The sequence below is a fragment of the Polypterus senegalus genome, chromosome 2 (genome assembly GCF_016835505.1).
Source record: "Polypterus senegalus isolate Bchr_013 chromosome 2, ASM1683550v1, whole genome shotgun sequence".
Classification (NCBI taxonomy): Eukaryota; Metazoa; Chordata; class Cladistia; order Polypteriformes; family Polypteridae; genus Polypterus; species Polypterus senegalus.
In genome coordinates, this window is record NC_053155.1 from 293017413 (window position 1) to 293038081 (window position 20669).

Here is a 20669-nt window from a genome sequence, read left to right on the forward strand (position 1 = left end):
ACGCTTGTGAGTTACTATGTGACATTTTTTCAATGATTATTGTCTAGTTGTCTGCAGAACAGAGAAAGCAATTAACATCTGGGCAGCAACAGCTGCAAGAGAGGAGTTTTCAAGGTGGAAATGATAGGATATGGTAGAGGGATTCACAATCTGGGGGCTGAAATGTTGCAGCAGAGGAAATCAAACTTTGAAGTGAAGTGCAAAGGTGATCTTCTTTTAAAATACGTGAATCACACAAAAGAGTATTTACATTTTTTATCTGAAAATTACATGATTGTCCTGTTTTACATATTTGTGTGCAATCTCAATACACTTGAAAAATAAATGTATTTGCTATGTTTTTAATGGTTTTGTTTTCTTGTTTGGACCGATGTCTCTTGGACATCATTTTAAACAACAAGACCAGGTGTCCATCCATCCATCCATCCATCCTCTTCTGCTTATCTGAGGTTGGGTCGCTGGGGCAGCAGCTTGAGCAGAGATGCCCAGACTTCCCTCTCCCCGGCCACTTCTTCTAGCTCTTCCTGGGGAATCCCGAGGCGTTCCCAGGCCAGCCGAGACATAGTCCCTCCAGCATGTCCTGGGTCTTCCCCGGGGCCTCCTCCCAGTTGGATGTGCCCAGAACCCTTCACAAGGGAAGCGTCCAGAAGGGATCCTGATCAGATGCCCGAGCCACCTCATCTGACTCCTCTCGATGCGGAGGAGTAGCGGCTCTACTCTGAGCCCCTCCTGGATGACTGAGCTTCTCACCCTATCTTTAAGGGAAAGCCCAGACACCTTGCAGAGGAAACTCATTTCAGCCGCTTGTATTTGTGATCTGGTTCTTTCGGTCACTACCCATAGCTCATGACCATAGGTGAGGGTAGGAACATAGATCGACTGGTAAAATGAGAGCTTTGCCTTATGGCTCAGCTCCTTTTTCACCACGACAGACCGATGCAGAGCCCGCATCACTGCGGACGCCGCACCGATCCACCTGCCGATCTCACAGGTGTGATATTTTTTAAATGTGTTTTAAAAATGTTTCACATTAGAACCCCATTTCTTATGGCAAATTAATATATACCATGATTGTTAAGAATAACTTCAACATGAAAAATACTGAACTTATCCTTTAAGCTACAAAGGCCTCATCTGGAGTGCTGTTTAGAGTTAGGTGTCCCATATTATAAAAATGACACAGCTGCCATAAAGATCCTGAAAAGAGTTACTAGGAAGATTCTTGGACTATGAGGTACAAACTATGAGGAAAGATTCAAGTAGTAGATCCTATTTAGTTCAAGCAAAACGAGATTAAGAGGTGACATGATTAGTGTTCAGAATTATAAGGGGATACAGTAAATCCCTGGTGTTACTTTAGAATGAGTCCTTCAACATGCAGACACAGACAGAAGCATGTTCAGTGTAAATTTCACCTAAAGAACAGATACTACATATGGAATAATTTACCAATTATGTGACTTTAGGAGCCATCAAAATTCAGCAGATGTTGTTTTTTCAAGAAATTAGGATATTATAAGATTTGTTGAGCTGATTGGCCAGTTCTTGTGAAAATTGTTCTAATATTCTAAACAATTCCTAATTTAAACTATCAGTGGTATCATCATGAATTACATATTTCATGTTAAAGAAAGCATATTTTGAAAGTTGTGACATTTATTAGTTGCTTTATATCAGTGAAATGTTTATAAATAGTAATTATTCTGTTTACTTGTTAGTCTGACTCACACACTATATGGGATAAAAATCAGACATGCAATGGCACATCAAACACGCTTCATTACATCAATTTGTTTATGGTGTAAATGATAAACGTTATACCAGAGTAAATTTTACAAGTATGAATGAGTTTTCCGATCTTACTTGTTTGGATTTGCTGTCTTGTTCTTTAGAATTATTGTGGGTGCCTAAGTCATTACTTGATAATTATCACACATGTTGAGATGATGGTGAAGTGATGGATTCTCTTTGCCATTCATAGTAGTTTGAACCTGTGTCTGTTCATTGTTAATTGTTGCTACTGTGAAAAGGAACAGACTCGACACACGTTAAAAGGTTTAGGGCAGCCTCCCTAAGAATAATAATATTCCTTGCTGCAAATGTTTTTTTTTAAATAATACAGAGGTGTTGGTAGCACTGAATCCAAGATAGAACTGACGAGGGGTGGGAAAGATGACGGCTTTAAACGATCAGACCGGAAGTGATGTAGGGTAACTGGAAGTGATGGACTTCTGACATCACTCTGTGCACCGGAACCGGAAGTGACATTCTTCTGGGCACCAGAACCGGAAGTGTCGTCACTGACTCAGATAGGTGTTCCCGCGGCTGGTCTGTAGGGATAACAGGAGAAGGTTTAGTGCACCCCGCCCTCCCCTGGCCTGGCGTGGAATTACCTTTACTTGGTCCACACAACGTCCCCCTAGTCGCACGTGTGTGACACTATTTAAGAGAGCAAACTCCGCAGATGAAATTGTCAACTATCAGATGACAATGAAAAACAAAGCCATAAATCTAATAGTGTACATCTTGAATTTTCTTTCTGACTAAAGAAGTGTGATTTAACTAACAAATAATTTAATTATTGTATACGGTGTGTAGTTAAATAGATATTTACTGATGCATACAGAAGATGCTTACTCATGACTATAGCATTCTTTATGTTTTTCATTTGCGTTTCAAGGCTTATTTTTAACCATAATAGTATGCTGTCCAGATGGTCAATTATATGAATACTGATGCAATTTCCTATGTGTTTAGGCTAAATTGACTCACTTTTCAAAAAGATAATTGCATCTGCACTCACATTTGTTCCAAGAGCTGTTTGTGTGATACTGAAGATGAAATAATGACTTTACCCTTTGTAGATACATGACCTCTGTTCAGTGCATTCGTGGTGAGATTGTACTTAAAAAGCAGTTAGACACAGTGCCATTGGACATAGATGTACAAATGCTTCAGACATACAGCTTAAATTGCCGTTGAAAACATATACTGTAATATATGAAATGCTGTATACTTAAACATTCAGGGTTCTTCACAAAATTGGTGACAAAACTGCCCTCCATTGCATGTGCAGTAAGATACGCACTGCTGAATTTTTCATTCATTTAATTTAACCGCAGACCATTTTATTGACAACTTACCAAATGGCTAAAAATCTCAATGTATTTCACCATTACTAATGTCATTTTTAGTGGTGTTTCTTTTTAGGTCTCCATACAACTCGTAGGCTTTTATTTTTTGCACAGAAATGGAACTTTTGAAAATGTACGTTCTGTTCCCAGAAAGGTGTTAAGTGATATTTACTTATGTTCTGCAAGCAGAGCAGTGTTTCTGCATTTTAGAAACCTTTGATGGACCTGTTTAAGATGAGGATGTCTTGTATCTACCCTCGTGAAGACTGTTAATTTTCGTATTGTGTGTTATGTCCAGGTTTCAGTTGTTAAAGCATAAGTGCTGCTCTGCATTTTCTGAGTGAATGACAGTGATCACCTTACATTACTAATGATTATTGGGAAAGAAGTTTCAATGTGCTTTGACTTAAATCAGAGTCTCTATGCCTCGCCCAGCCTGGCCCTGAAATGTCAAGAGAGATGCACCACAATATATAATTGGTCAAGACAAATGTTTCTTTGGGTTCTTATGCATCAGTGGAAACGTCTGGTTGGATCAGATGAGATTTGCTCCAAATGCTTAGTTGTTACGGCTGTTGCTGTTGCCTAGGGAGGAGGGCAAACTTGATATACTCCAGTGGTTTTGAATGTGTGCTCATCCTCCTGTGGATCGACTCAGCAACACGTGCCTGGTTGTGCCTATTTACGCTGCTCTAATGCTGACTTACCTTGGTCCCATGGTATGTATGAAAACTGGTACTGAATTTCTGTAAGATCTCTATGAATAATATAATGATCTTCACTGAATTTTGGAAGCTCTGGTCAGATTAGCTTCAGCAATTGATCTATTACAGGTGAACCTGTGCTCCACTCCTGAACATGGCCTGGCAGTAACATCATATTTCTGAATATTATACCTTTAATACCCTGCTATACTGTTATTTTTTGGTTTATTATTTGTGGAAGTATTAAAAATATTGTGTGTTTACAAGTGCAACAAAGACAATGTGTATCTTTGTGACCTACAGCATGTAAGTAAATATTAACTTTCACAGGGACAAATTTATGGTTACCAGTCCATTTAACATTCAGTTATCTGAGACATGGGAGACCATTGGGGTAGCTGGAAAAAAACAAATGTAGAGACGGGTAGAATGTATAAAGTGCACACATAAATAAACTGATTGGGTATTGAACACAATGCAAGGGGCAATGATAACAATTGCTTGTGAAGCCATGTATTGTAGTATTGTCATTGAGGATAAAAATAATTTTTTGTAGTAAATCGTTCTGTTCCTAGATAATGTAGGATCTATCAGAAAGCCACATGAGTATAATTACCGTGAAGTGTATTGTTTAGCAACACGGTGTGTATGAAGCAAACCCTCAGTGTGATCCATGTGCCAACACCCTTCCTTGGTGTTTTTTGGGCTACAGGATGCGGAATGACAAAGTTGAAAAGATTTCATTTTAAACTCTGCCTTATATAACCATTTCCATGTTTCACCCCAATTGCAGAATATCAGAGGAAGATTTAAATTTCTGTCCAAGTACAATGTTACACTTTTCATACACTGCTAAAACTATATTATTCAATCTGATCTGCATTCATCAAATTTCAATCTTTTTGTCAATATGAAAACCTCCCTTTGGTTTTACTAGGTTTTGTTTTCCTAGGTCTTTACTGTGAATTCCTTATTTATATCCACTGACAGTTTGCCTCACGATGATGACCTTTTACCTGCCTATCTCAAGTGAAAATGGCTTATTTTCAAGATGAACCAGACTTTGTGTACCATCTTTTGTCTTTTTGTCTGTCTCCAGTTATCTGCCACCAACTATGAATCTGATTTTGAAACCATATCACAGTTGGCTTTCATTGACCGTCAGATTCCCTAAAAATGCAAGTATGCATACAGTGTTTAAGTACCCCTGATGATAGCTAGGATGGTATGTGACAGTGATCTTAACAAGAGAAATTCAACTCTAAGGTGTATGCTCATTTTTCTCTCATTCATTACAGACGGCTTCTGCTTGCTTGGCAGTGGAACAATGTGAATAAGCAAATTCCCAAGCTCCACAAAGCCCTTAACATTAATATTTCCACAATCAACCTTAACATTCACAAACTGCTACTACTGCTTGGTTCTAACTTTAACAGCCCTCTACCACCCATCCATTTTTGGAAGTTGCTTCATGCACTACAGGGTATTAATACAAGGCAGGAATGAATGTTGAAATAGAAAACAGTGCACTCCAGTCAACACCTACACACTCATACTGGGCTAATTTACAATCATAAGTTAATGTTCTATAGCATGTACTTTCTAAAGATGTGGGATAGAATTGGATTATCTGGAGAATATTAATACAAACAATGGGAAATAGCATGCTATCTTTATAGAGACAATGACCAGGCTAGGAACTGAATCCTGGTCTCTGGAGTATTGAGGCAAAATGCTAATCAGTGTACCACCTGGGCCTTTACAGGCTTTCTGAAAAATATCACAATGCCAATAATAATCTGTTTCTGTTCTTCAGTCCCAAGAGCCTAGAGTTAGCTGCTTATAAAGCATTACAATGCCCCTCAAAGAGATATGTTGACATCATTTTCAATTTGCAGATTAAAAAATTTTAAAGAACTAGTGGGCTTTAAAAGAGATTGTTATTTTCATGGGAATTGTTTCATATGCATTATTTTCACTTTTACTTTTTAACTTTAGTGAAAACAATATTTGGAATTAACTTTTCTTCAAGATTGCATTGAATTTTGATTCCATGTTTGGACTTACATCATGACAACACAACGTATAACTGCCTGTGAGTGAATATAATTTCTCTGTAATAAATAAAATGATTTTTTTCGAATGTTTGTCCATGGTCTTTCTTCTTTGCTTAGTCGTTGACGTGTCATCTAGAATGTATTAAATTATTGTCCTGATAAAATTTATAAGAGCTGAGAGCACAGGAAGTGTGTCTGACAAAAGCATTCACATGACTGAGGTTAGATGATTGTGGTCTTGTTTGAAAATAGTGGTAAGTTAGGCGTGACTTGAAAAAATCTCATGCTAAAAGTCTCCGTATCATGGGACTTCATATCGCGTCAACGTTTTTAGAATCTTTTAATTCTTGCTGGCAACACGAAATAGACGATGTACAGGTCTCCAACTTAAAGTTTAAATCTGAACAATATATTCAATCTCTTTTCGCTGTTCCATTATTTCACCAAGTAATAATTTCCGTTTGTTTGTGCTAATGCAATCTTTCCTATCCTTTTTTGATATCCTATCCTGCTCTGCATGTGTACCGTGCCAACATTTTTAAATTCTTTACGACGTTCTACTTTGTCATCTACTCTTCGTCCTTTATTTCCAGCCCCGGGTGTGGACTCATCTTGCGGGACATACAAGTGTCTCTCTGAGAAAATCACATCTTCGTCTCCTTCCAAGATTTTTTTTAATAATAGAGAGATAACAGACAACTAAATAAAAGTAATAATATTGAATAATATAAAAGTTAGTGCAGGATGATTATTAACTCTTCTTGTTTTATTCATATTTTGTTCTGCTTTTCACATTTCTAATTATTGACTCTGTTTATTTAATGTTCTGAAATAAGATTGTTTTTCATTTTAATTACTTATTAATAATCCAAATACATATTTTTTATGTTAAGCATAGTTTGCAACAATGCAGAAACATTCCTATAATGTTCAGTGTGCTATATCTGGTGCCAGTATACAGTATATTCTCTATTGTCCCCATCATAAATTATACCTAAAGACTAATCAGATTATACAGACAGGACTAAGACACACACTGCTTACCTCTGCTATCAGGATGTCAAGATGATTCACCTCAATAAAGACTTACTGCCATCAGTAAAACTAACTAGAGGAATGAATGAATGTTCAAAACCTTCATTTTGCAGTAGTTTGCATGTGTAAAATATTTGATAACCTCCCAAAAATAACAGAGACAAGTAAGGAGGTGCTTGGGTATTTGGAAATGGTAGAGGGAATAATGCTGCTTAGATTAAATTAGCTAAGATCAAACATCTAAACAAATCACCAGGCTCATATGACATTTACCCTATAATGCTTAAGGAGGTTAGCGAATGCATACAATATATAAACTCCTGATGTATATTTTCTGTAATTTCTGCACACTTGGGAAATACTTAATCTATAAATAAATGAGATAAATTATCTCATTACACAAAAAGGGTGATCAGGCTGATCCAAGAGACCAAAGGCCAGTAAAATAAACGTGTGTCACGGTTATATTAGTGGATGCAGTTATTAAGGAAAAAAATGAGTATCACATGTCTAAAATAGGCATATCAGCTAATAGCATGAGTTCAGATAGGAGACACTGTTGTTCACTAATATGCTGGAATTATATGAGGAAGCAACAAAAGTATGATTAGAGAGGTACATATGATTTTACTTACCTTGATTTTCAGAAGGCCTCAGATTAGGTACCAAATCAAAGGCTTGTAATCAAAGTAAAATTGAGTGAAAATTCAGGGCAGTATGTACAGTATAGGTGAGTGCAAAATTTAGTTGAACTGAAGAAGCAAAGGGTTATGGTAGGAGGAACCGTTTCAGAATAAAGGAATGTCACAAGTGGTTTCAGTGCTGGGACCACTTGTCTTTTTGATTTTTTTTTGTTTTTTATTTTATTTTATTAATTTTATTGCAATCCATACAAATCAATCAAATTTTTACAAAAAGAAAAATTGAGTTAAAGAACAGATCGATCCTCACCCCTGAGAGAGAGAGCAAGCCAAACGGCGTAAAATTTAAGGCTTGTAAACATATCTAAATTAATAAGTTCTCTGTTCTTCATGAACTTATTTTAAAATATTACTGATTAGATCCTGCCATGTTTTGAAAAAAGTCTGTATGGATCCTCTAACTGAGTATTTGATTTTTTCCAATTTCAAATTATATAACACATCGATTTCCCGCTGACTTAAAAGAGGAGAGTTTGGGTTCTTCCAGTTTATCAGAATAAGTCTGCGTGCCAAAAGTGTAGTGAATGCAATCACAATTTGTTTGTCTTTCTCCACCTTAAACCCATCTGGAAGAACCCCAAACACAGCTGTTAATGGGTTGGGAGGGATTGTGAGACCAAGGCTGTCTGAGAGGTAATTAAAAATTTTTGTCCAGAATCTATATATATAATTCACTAAGGCAAGACAACCATGGAAAGCCGGTGTGGATTCACTAAGCCGCCGACAAGTGAGACATCTATGGCGCACGCAGGAAGGAGCCACGCCCACCAACTCCAAGACCATTGGATACGATGACAATTCACAGAGCCACGCCCACCAACTCGGACGCGACGACACAGAAAAACCGGCGTCATTTATATTGGTCTGTCATAGAGGTCACATGCAGCTCCGACCCACATTGACTATTAATAGAGGCATGTTTCTCGCGGAGGTGAATCGCCATATGCGGCGTGTAAAACTGTTTGCGAGGGGTATCCCATGGGATCCTTAAAACGTTCCTTTACAACTGAGGTTAAAACACAATGAAGTGAGCAGTCTTTAAAAACAAGTTTTCGGTTACGACGCCGCGACGCGTGCACTATAGCAAACTGTTTTACACGCTACATACAGCAATTCGCATCCGCGACAAACATGCATCTTCTTAGATACTCATGCACTTTGTACACACCCCCCTCCCACCGTGGTCGGGTGTCTTGGTGGATTATATATAGAAAGGCAGACAAAACCGTACAGAGCAATGAAAAGTCTACGTGAGTCACTGGTGCATCTGGACTGTACAAAGACGACAACGACTCGAGTGACGAGTTGGAGGTGGGCACATGAGCAGGCAGTGTATACTGAACGAGAAATCAGCAGACTAGCATGACGGAGGGAGCGGAGTGGATGTCCTTCTCCTCTCCTCCCGTTCCACCCTGACGGACGATTGTGTGTTGGTTTGTTCCGTGCATTGGTTAAAACCCAATGAAGGAAGCAGTCTTTAAAAACCAATAAGCCCTGTGCCTCTGTTTCATTACCGTCTCACCTGCTTCACCAATGCAGGCCCCGCAACAGGCAGCCAACCGGGTAACCAAAGTCTTTGGGTTCAGGGGGGAGTATGGTTACAAAGCTGAAACTTTAAAGGAATTGACGGAAGGGCACCACCAGGTGTGGAGCCTTTCGCTTCATTTGACACAGGAAACCTCACCCGGCCCATACACGGACAGGATTGACAGATTGATAGCTCTTTCTCGAATCTGTGGGTGGTGGTGCATGGCAGTTCTTGGTGGAGCGATTTGGCTGGTTATTTCCGAAAACGAACGAGACTCCCGCCTGCTAAATAGTTACACGACCCAACAGCAGTCGGCGTCCAAATTCTTAGAGGGACAAGTGACTTTTAGCCACGTGAGATTGAGCATTAACAGGTCTGTGCACTTGTATGTCCGGTACTGCACGCGCACTACACTGAATGGATCAACGTGTGTCTACCCGGCGTGGGTAAGCCGTTGAACCCCATTTGTGATGGAGACCGTGGCTTCCAATTGTTCCCCACGAACGAAAAATTCCCAGTACGTGCGGGTCATACGCTCGCACTGATTACGTCCCTGCCCTTTGTAAAGCCCCCCATGGTCGGGTGACTTGGTGGATTATATATAAAAAAAAAGCAGCCGGAACCGCAAAGAACAATGAAAAATCAATGTGGAAACCGACTGAGGCAGTGTTTGGAAAATTAACAGTCAACGTGACTCACAGGTGCATGTGGACTGTACACACAAGCGACTCAGGTAGGGAGTTGGGGGCGGGCACATAAGCGGGCAGTGCGTACTGAACGAGCGCCGTTTAACCCTGTCCTTCGCTTTGGAAGGAGAAAGCGCGACGGCGCTCCTCCGGTTTTCAGTCACGGACAATTGTATGTTGGTTCGTAGCGTGCATTGTTGCAATGTTACGTTTCTTGGTGGTTTATTAAATTACGGATTTTTCAAATGTTTATTTTTTCCTCTGTGCTTAAAAATCATTTAAAAAGCGGCCTGATTATGCGGCGTATGCTACGCCGCGGGTTGGCTAGTAATGTTAATTTGGTGCAGGCCCAGAACATGTGACCCAGTGAGGCTGGGATTTGGTTGCAACGTTCGCAGGTTGGATCATGCCCTGGGAACATTTTGGAGAGTTTTAGTCGAGACAGATGTGCTCGATATATAATTTTAAGTTGTATAATTGTATGCTTTGCGCATATGGAGCTCGAGTGAATTCTCTGCATTGCTACTTTCCACTCCTTTTCTGATATATTAATTGAGAGATCGTTTTCCCAGTGTCCTCTTGGATCTTTGAAAGGGAGGGATTGTAAAATGATTTTATATATTGTAGAGATATTTTTTCCAGCATGGATGAGGGTGCAAGATGAGGAAAATTTGGAAGGTTCTGTTTAACAAAGTTCCTGAATTGAAGATAGTGAAAGAAATGTGCAGCTGGAATGTTAAATTTGGAATGTAATTGTTCATAGGATGCAAAGACGTTGTCTATATAAAGATCTCTAAGCAAGTTAATTCCAGATTTTTTCCAGATATTAAAAGCTGCATATGTATGTGAAGGTTAAAAGAGATGGTTCTCTTGCAGAGGTGCCACAGATAGAAGCTTCTCCGTCTTAAAATGCTTTCTACATTGGTTCCAGATTCTAAGTGAGTGGAGCAGAATTGGGTTATTTGTATATTGCTGATAACGTGTATTTATTGGAGCAAAGAGCAAGGAATACGAAGAGGTACTGCAAGATTTTACTTCTATTGCGGTCCAGGCCTGTGTCCAGGTTCTTATTGCCTGTATATTTGTTGCCCAGTAATAAAACTGGAAGTTAGGTAGAGCCATGCTGCCTTCTGCCTTTTGTCTTTGTAGGGTCGCTCTTTTGATGCGTGGATGTTTTGAATTCCAAATAAATGAGGTTATTGTTGAATCTAATTGCCTAAAGAATGATTTATTAATGTATATTGGAATGTTATGAAGGGCGGCACAGTGGCGCAGTGGTGGCGCTGCTGCCTCGCAGTTAGGAGACCCGGGTTCGCTTCCCGAGTCCTCCCTGCGTGGAGTTTGCCTGTTCTCCCCGTGTCTGCGTGGGTTTCCTCCGGGCACTCCGGTTTCCTCCCACAATCCAAAAGACATGCAGGTTAGGTGGATTGGCGATTCTAAATTGGCCCTAGTGTGTGCTTGGTGTGTGGGTGTGTTTGTGTGTGTCCTGCGGTGGGTTGGCACCCTGCCCAGGATTGGTTCCTGCCTTGTGCCCTGTGTTGGCTGGGATTGGCTCCAGCAGACCCCCATGACCCTGTATTCGGATTCAGCGGGTTAGAAAATGGATGGATGGATGGATGGAATGTTATGAAATAAAAAAGGAGCTTAGGAAGAATATTCATCTTAACAGTGTTAATTCTTCCAGCTAGTGTGAGATGAAGGGTTGACCATCTATGCAAGTCTTGTTTAATTTTTTCCATGCAGACGGTGAAATTTTGTTGATATAGAGCTTTATGTTTACTTGTGATGTTTACCCCTAGATATTTAAACTGTTCTGCAATGATAAAAGGTAGGGTATCTAATCTAATATTATATGCTTGAGAATTTACTGGAAAAAGTAAAATTTTATTCAGATTAATTCTGAGACCAGAGATGTTTTGAAATTCTGTTAGTGCTGTTAAGACTGCAGGCACAGAATTTTCTGGGTCCGATATATACAGTAACCATATCATCTGCATATAGTGAAATTATCAGTTCCAGTCCTTCTCTGCTAATCCCCTTTATCTGATCAGTATTTCGACAATGTATTGCCAGTGGTTCAATGGCAATCGCAAACAGCAGTGGTGACAAGGGGCATCCTTGTCTAGTGCCACGTTCTAGTTTAAAGTAGTCTGAGCAAATGTTGTTGATGCAAACTGAAGCTTCTGGGTTAGTATACAGTAATTTAATCCATGCACAAATGTTCGGGCCAAACCCAAACTTCTCCAATGTAGTAAAAGGTATTTCCATTCAATCATGTCGAATGCTTTTTCTGCATCCAATGATAATAATATTTCTGGGGTGTTTGATTTAGTTGGTGAGTATATTACATTAAACAGGCATGGAAGATTTGAAGATAAGTGTCGGCCCCTAATAAATCCAGTTTGGTCTTGTGATATTACCGAGGGAGCACTTTCTCCATCCTTCTAGCTATGATTTTAGAGAGTATTTTAACGTCGTTATTCAGAAGTGAAATTGGTCTGTATGATGCACATTGTAATAAGTCCTTATTTTGTTTTGGAAAAACACTGACTATTGCTTGGCGAAAGGTTTGAGGAAAAGATTGGTTATCTCTGGCTTCTGTAAATGTTGCAAATAGGAGGGGATCTAGCTGAGCGGAGAATTTCTTGTAAAATTCTGCAGGGTAGCCATCAGGGCCTGCTGCTTTCCCGCCTTGGTGTGACTTTAAGGCATCTAGTAATTCTGATAACGCCAGTGGTTTATCAAGTTCCTCCGCACTAAAAGCGTCTATTTGTGGTATCTGTAATGTATCCAGAAATGCATTAGGTTGTGTATTGTCTTCTTTAAACTCAGTAGTATATAGGGATTTATAGTAGTCTCTGAAAGTGTGCATTATATTTTTGTGTTTGACGATTTTATCTCCGTTCGTGTTGGTGATTACGCACTTTTTGCTTGTGAATTTGTTGAGCTAAAAGCTTATTAGCTTTCTCTCCATGTTCATAATAATGATGTGTGGATTTGCAGATTAGTTGTTCAGTTTCTTTAGTTGTTAAGAGGTTTAATTCCGAATGTAGAGCCTGCCTCCTCCTATGTAGAGTCTCGCTTGGTAGTCTGGCGTGTTCTTCATCTATTTTAGTAATTTCGCTTTTTATCGCTGCTACTTTCTTGGCTTCTATGTGAATTACCTAGATAAGCATATAAACGACAAGCTGGTCTAGTCTTCAGATAATACTGAACTAGGAGGAAGATCATTTGGAATCTGATGAATTGCCACAGGCAGGATTATGGTAGATCAAATTTAATGAAAGTAAATGTAAGGTGTTACAATAGCAATAGAAGCTATGAGGAAAGATTAAGTGATTTAAATGTTTTTAGTTTAAGCAAATGGAGTGGTGACATAATTAAAGTGTTTAAAATTATGAAGGGAATTAATACAGAGGATCCCTGACGTTTCTTTAATTAAAACTATTCAACAGGAACTGAAGGATACAGTTAGAAATTTGTTAAAGTAAATTTCAGACAAATGCTCGGAAGTGTTTCTTAACACAATGAACTATAAACATGCAATAAAATACCATGTAGTGTTGTAGAGAATAAGATTTTAAGCACCTTCAGTCTGGATTACCTGTTATTTTGGAGAATCTAGGTGAATAGGATTGGTGAAATTGTTGGGATGAAGCCAGTGACAGTGACTTTCTACCTGTGCATGCTTTGCGCTGGTGTTTCATTAATTTGTATTGGGGATTTGTTTGTCAATGGCTATTGAAGGTGAAAAAGAGGAACATAAATGAAATAAGTTGGTGTAATCACAGCTATGTACAATACAATCTGTTTAAAATATCTCCAAACAATGGACCTGTCCCAACAAATTTCCTTGAAAAATAAGGGGGGCTAAGTTGTTCTCATGTGGACAGACAGACAGACAGACAGACAGACAGACAGACAGACAGACAGACAGACAGACATAGGCTATTGCAATAGGTGCTACATGTGAAAACACCTAACAAAGGATAAAGGTTGTTCCTGTTCTGAAAAAAGCAAATGAAAAGAAAGGTTAAGAGACATAATATTCCCACAGTATAACTTTTATTCATTTTTTCTCTAAGCTTCTTTTCTTTAACCATGAGTGTGACATTTGTGTTTTTTTCCTTTTGCACATACACATTGGCACAGCCCTTTGCTAACTAAAGTGTTCACTGGATAACATATAGAAGATGATTATTATTGTACATAACAATATTGAGGCATACAACAATAGGATTTGTGGATTAAGCATTACTTTGCTTTGAGCAAATCAAATCATGCCTAGAGAAACATCAAATAGATTCCTTTGCCCTCAGAATTCATTAACAGTATCATGCTTAAAACTGTGATTACCTCCTGAATGTTATCAATAAGAATGTATTTCCACGAGAAGTGCATTTAGAAATACATTTTTCATATATAAAGATTTATACATACTAAACAGACATTCAGACAAACAGGGATAGATTATATTGGGTGAATGTCTGCAACAGGCCTAACCAGAAATCATAATCAAGAGTACCTAAGGTATAATCTGAAATCCTTAATAAATATTTTTGTCTTTAAACTATTTTTATAGAGGGTATTTTCTTATTTTATTATGAGATACACAGATGGAAATTTGCTGCAACATTTATCTCTTTAATTAATGTTGTGTATGAAATGTTATCAACTGACGCACACACAGCAACTCTTCAATAGACCAGTATTCATTGACACAGAATTTGACACTAAACTCAGAATGATGTCTTAAAAAAAGTGACAGAAAAAAATAAAACCAATTCATAAAAATACATTTGAAAGAAACAAACCATAAAAATATTATCCAAGATAATCAGAATATCTTGACACTGCCTTATTTTTATGCTGTTTTGGAGTGGTGCTTTCTTTTGGCTGAAATAATTATGGACCAGATTTAGAGATCGATTTTTCAGCACACAAACTATAGTCAATGGACAGGCTAGACCAGCTTTTCAGGAGTGGGCAAAAAAGAAAAGCCAAGATACAAAGACAGAGGGTAAAAAACACTAAAAAGTCAATCTAGTTATTAATTTTAAGCTTTAGATCAAATTGCCAAGCACTGAGGCTACACATTTGATGCTGTTAGGTTAACTCTGGGAAATCCACACGTGATAGTCAGTGGTAGCCTAGCAACGGAGTACTCAGTGATATCAGGCCATGACATATTAACATACAGTTAGATATCTAGAGCATTACTTTTTATTATAACCCTTCCACACCCCAAATACTGTATTTGATTGTCAGCTTATTTTTTTTTCATCAAACCTAAATTGAAGAAATTTAAATGTAATTGAGCCCTGCTATGGTTTAAGGTTAGGTTCACTTTTCATGTATGATTTTAAAGGGGGGCTCGGCATGGTGGTGCAGTGGGTAGCACTGCTGCCTCGCAGTAAGGAGACCTGGGTTCACTTCCCGGGTTCTCCCTGCATGGAGCTTGCATGTTCAAAGACATGCAGGTTAGGGGCACTGGCGATTCTAAATTGCCCCTAGTGTGTGTGGGTGGGTGTGCCCTGCAGTGGGCTGGTGCCCTGCCCTAGGTTTGTTTCCTGCCTTGTGCCCTGTGTTGGCTCCAGCAGACCCCCGTGTCCCTATAGTTAGGATAAGGCAGGTTGGTCAATGGATGGATGGATGTATTATATTTTATAGTTTATTACTTTACTAAATATGTGATTTTCAAAACCAATTATTATTCTGTTTCAAAGCAAATTACTAAAGATATTACAGTGCAGTCTATAGCACCTATTAAGGAATTTCATAACCCTAAGTTAGAGTTTTCAAGGGCTGAACCTCTGAACAACCACTCATTACAGCATATTTAATAATGAGAGGAAATAACATAAATGACAAGAAATACCTTAAAATAAGATAATCAAAAACTACGTCATTTTGGCCAGAAAATTCAAAATTAACTGCATTCATGTAAAAAAGTTTTTCTTCCATATGTTTCACTTATTGTATATGTCACTGTCAAGATATTAAAATTAAATGTTATTTTGAAACAATTGCTCAACAGATGATGTATATTTTTTATTTTACTTTGAAAATGATATTTGCTTTTAATTGAAAATTTCATAGAGCTTCAATATGTTAGAAATCTGTCCTAATATTGCAGCAAACAAAATATTTTCTACATCAAAATAGCATAACACACAATGCTCAGAGTCACCACAGCATTACATAAAACCAAAGCAGAAGGCAGTACAACACAAAATTCAAAGTACTACATATCCAGTTTTATATTAATGCTCCCATAACCACCTCACTACTTAAAAAACAAGGGGAATTATAAAATAAAGTTTAGTAAAACTGGCATGCAAAACAGTAACAGGGACAAATCCATCAGTCTGTGCACCATCTGGCTGCTGCTTCTTTGTCTAATAGGTTTCTGTCTCCTTCCAGCCTCTTTTTCTACTTAGCTTTTCTTCATCCCTCCCATCAAGGCTTTGCCTTTATCCAATTTAAGCAGTTCCATTAGACAACCAACCTATCTCTGCAGAGTTCATCTTGCTATTTACATGGAGCTGCTGCAGCTTTTTAGAAACACAGGCAGATTCATACAACCATGTTCTTGATTACTGCACCATCGTGACTGCTTCATTTCAAGGCATTATCATCTTGGTCAAGTTTACAAGCACAAGATTAGTGAGGAAAGGACTATTCTAACTGTGCACATTTCATTCATTTCACTGTCTTTCCTATCATTTTCACATACATTTATGCCTAACTAGGCTGGCAGGTACTTTTAACAGTGCAATGAAAAAAAAATACAGTGATTTATTTGGGATTGCAGGGGGACGTGGGGGTGGTATTTATGCAAGTCAGAATGTAGGTCAAAGCGATCTGAAGATAATCTTATAAATGAAATCCAGGTTAGCATGTGAAACAGTTTCTTTTGAAGTTACAGTTTAAAAGTGTTTTAACTATACCCTTCTACAGATATTATTCCATCATGTCAAATTTGACATATTTGGCTTAGTTCTTAAAATGTTTTGGCGTGTGTTTTAGAAAGCAACCATTCACCTAGTTAAGCTTTCATTTGAATTACTATTTTTTTGCATTATATTTGAAATGTACAGTGTTCTAAGGGGAAAAAAGACGACAACATTTTTGCTCTCTGAAAAGGCTGGATCTGAATTCTGTTAAATGTGAGCTTCGTATGTGATTAAGTGAGGGTATATCAACTTTAGATTAACTATATTCTGTTTTTCTACCATTATTTTATTTAAGCATATACATGAACTATGCATTTCATTGATGTTTATCTTTTTGTGGTAACATTTGTTTAGATGCCAAGGCTATACAGTTAGTCAGTCATTATCCAATGTGCTATAGCCTAACTACAGGGTCACAGGGGGTCTGCTGGAGCCAATCCCCAGGAAGGGCGCCAGTCCACCGCAGGGCACACACTCACACATATCAAGCACACACTAGGAACAATGTAGGATCGCCAATCCACCTAACCTGCATGTCTTTGGACTGTAGGAGAAAACCCACACAGACACGGGGAGAACATGCAAACACCATGCAGGGAGGACCCGGGAGGCGAACCCAAGTCTCCTAACTGCGAGGCAGCAGCACTACCCACTGCGCCACCGTGCTGCCCCAAGGCCATATGGGTGCAGAAAAATATATTTCACTTTCTTCTATACTTCTTTCACACTTCTTTCATACCTAAGTAGTGAAATTAAAGAGGGAATGAGACTGACTAAGTCCGAACAACAGAAAAAATTGGATTTTGAAGTATTATTCTTTTTCCATTACAGAGGTTTAAATGTTGCAAACATAATAATTGCATACATGTTCCACTTTTTAAGAATATTTATCTGAAACCATAACATTTTTCAGGATAGTGAATGGTGCTTTCACCTAACCTAGAATAATTCAAATCAGCACAAGACCCTCATTATGGAGGAATATTTCGGACAAAATGAAATAATTAAATAAATGCGTAAATAAATAAAAGTACTGTGAAATGTGAGCATAAATAAATAAATGTATCATGAAATGAAGCCTTAATAAATAAATGTATCGTGAAATGATAGCATAAATAAATAAATGTGTCAGGAAATATGTTTTTCGTTGCTTATTTATTTATTTCATTTTGTCCGTAACATTCCTGCAAACCGTCGTGAAATACGGCTTAAAATAAAACTGTCACCTTCACTCGTCAAAGTTGAGAGGGTGGGCTCTAACACGCCCTCTAGTTTCTGATTGGTGAATCGACAGCACAAGAATGAATTAGAAAAATGCTTACTACTGCCGATGAAATGGATTCTGCCGAAGATACTACGTATTTCAGAGAGAATTGAAGATTTATCGGAAGAAATGACAATGTTGGCGGCCCTTTTAGACTCCGATATAGATTAAACTATTTTTGAAATTATCAAAGAACAGGTGGAACAGACTCTACTACACTCCAGTTCAGGTGACTCAGTTCCCTGCTCTGGACGTCCATCCTTTGACATTCCAGCTGAGTCAATAAATATTAGTTGGAGCTGCTTTGAGCATTCCATGTCAAAGTACCTAAACTAATACAGCCGTTGCAGTTTACCGTATATCAAACTGGCTCATTAAGCCTTGTGATCGTCTTCTCTGATACACCATATAGATCTGCAAACTGTCGTACTTTTAAACCGCATAACAGAAGGTGTTCTATTGACTCAGCTGGAATGTCAAAGGATGGACGTCCAGAGCAGGGAACTGAGTCACCTGAACTGGAGTGTAGTAGAGTCCGTTCCACCTGTTCTTTGATAATTTCAAAAATAGTTTAATCTATATCGGAGTCTAAAAGGGCCGCCAACATTGTCATTTCTTCCGATAAATCTTCAATTCTCTCTCTGAAATACGTAATATCTTCGGCAGAATCCATTTCATCGGCAGTAGTAAGCATTTTTCTAATTAACTCTTGTGCTATCGATTCACCAATCAGTAACTAGAGGGCGTGTTAGAGCCCACCCTCTCAACTTTGACAAGTGAAAGTGACAGTTTTATTTCAAGCCGTATTTCATGACGGTTTGCAGGAATGTTACGGACAAAATGAAATAAATAAATAAACAACGAAAAACATTTCGTGACACATTTATTTATTTATGCTCTCATTTCATGACATATTTATTTATTAAGGCTCTCATTTCATGACACATTTATTTATTTATGCTCACATTTCACAGTACTTTTATTTATTTACGCATTTATTTATTTATTTCATTTTGTCCGAAATATTCCTCCATACCTCATTCATGATTATTGCTAGTGCATCATTATCACAGGAGACTGACATCATAACAAAATCATAAGAGATTAGATATTCAAAAAACTGAACAATATGAAACTAATACAGTGGAAATGTTTATTTCAAATCAGGTTATCTCTTTTCCGGAAAGTAAAGGAAAGCATTTAAGTACATTTGATCTTAAATAAATATTACAAAACATAAACATGGCAACATTATTTCTAATTTTTCTCTTTTTTTCATTTTTAGCACTTGAAGTGCTGTGTTAAACTATTCTGAATTAGATCCAGGATATAGTGTAACATTTGTATGTTGTTGTAAGGCAGTTGAACGGTTTGTCTAATCAGGATTACAGTCTGTTCAGGGTGACATGATGGTTATTTTAAAAGGAGCAGTAATAATCACTCTCCAAAAGACTCCATTAATGACCTCAACCTAATGAAGAGAATCTTCAGCTTAACAGTACGTACTCTTTGCTTTTCAACCATTAAACAACTTGACACCCAGTTTCATGAGCTGCTATTGATGTCAGTTATTTCTATCTTCAAGATAATTATTTATTATAGAACTACATTAAGTATTTTTTGAAATTCTTATCTAATAGGTTATAACATAAAGCATTATTCTCAAAACTGGCTTAATCTATTTCAGGGTTGTAAGGGAGCCCATCCTAGAAACACTATGCATGAGACAAGAATAAGTCCTGGACAAGGTGCCGTTCCATTGCAAATCCCCCTAACATGCACACCTACACCCATAGTCACAGTTTTAGGGCCAGTCTGAAATAATCAATTCACCAGACATGCATATCTTTAAAGATGGAGAAGGAATAGCCCATGCAGATGTAGGAACAACATAAAAACTGCACATGGACAATGCCAAAGCATGGGATATGATCCTAGAATACTGGATCAATGCTATTGAAAAAAGCCATAATCAGTATGTTTGGTGGGATCTTCAGCCAGCCATTGTCCAACCCGCTATGTCATAACACAGGGTCACGGGGGTCTGCTGGAGCCAATCCCAGCCAGCACAGGGAGCAAGGCAGGAATATACCCCAGGTAGGGAACCAGCTCACTGCAAGGCACACACACACCAAGCACACACGGGACAATTTAGGATCGCCAATGCGCCTAACCTGCATGTCTTTGGACTGTGGGAGTAAACCGGAGTACCCAGAGGAAACCCACACAGATACAGGGAGGATCCGGGAAGTAAACCCGGGTCTCCTTACTGCGAGGCAACAGCACTACTCACTGTGTCGCCGGTGGGGTCTTTTCCTTCTGAATTCATATCAAATTCATTTTGGTTATTGTTTTCGGATAAATACATTTTAGTGTATTTCTGAATATAAATTCCATACTTGACAAAGCATAATGATATAAGTCAATAATTACAGGGACCCATTTTATCTTCACATTTGTAATTCTTTTATCAGTTTGCAAATAATATATTGCATTTGTTTTTGAGGTTCTTGAAAAATCAATTAAACCAAAGAGTTTTAGATGGGGTTTATTATAAATATTTTCCTAAGCCATGTTTTTAAAATACATTTTTGTGAAAGCGTA

At 38.1% G+C, this 20669-nt stretch overlaps 1 protein-coding gene across 15 annotated transcripts in view; it reads left to right on the forward strand.

The window, feature by feature from the left end:
- nbeaa (neurobeachin a) overlaps window positions 1-20669 on the forward strand; it is an 894135-nt gene that overhangs the window by 591052 nt on the left and 282414 nt on the right. The gene's annotated exons all lie outside the window — the stretch shown is intronic.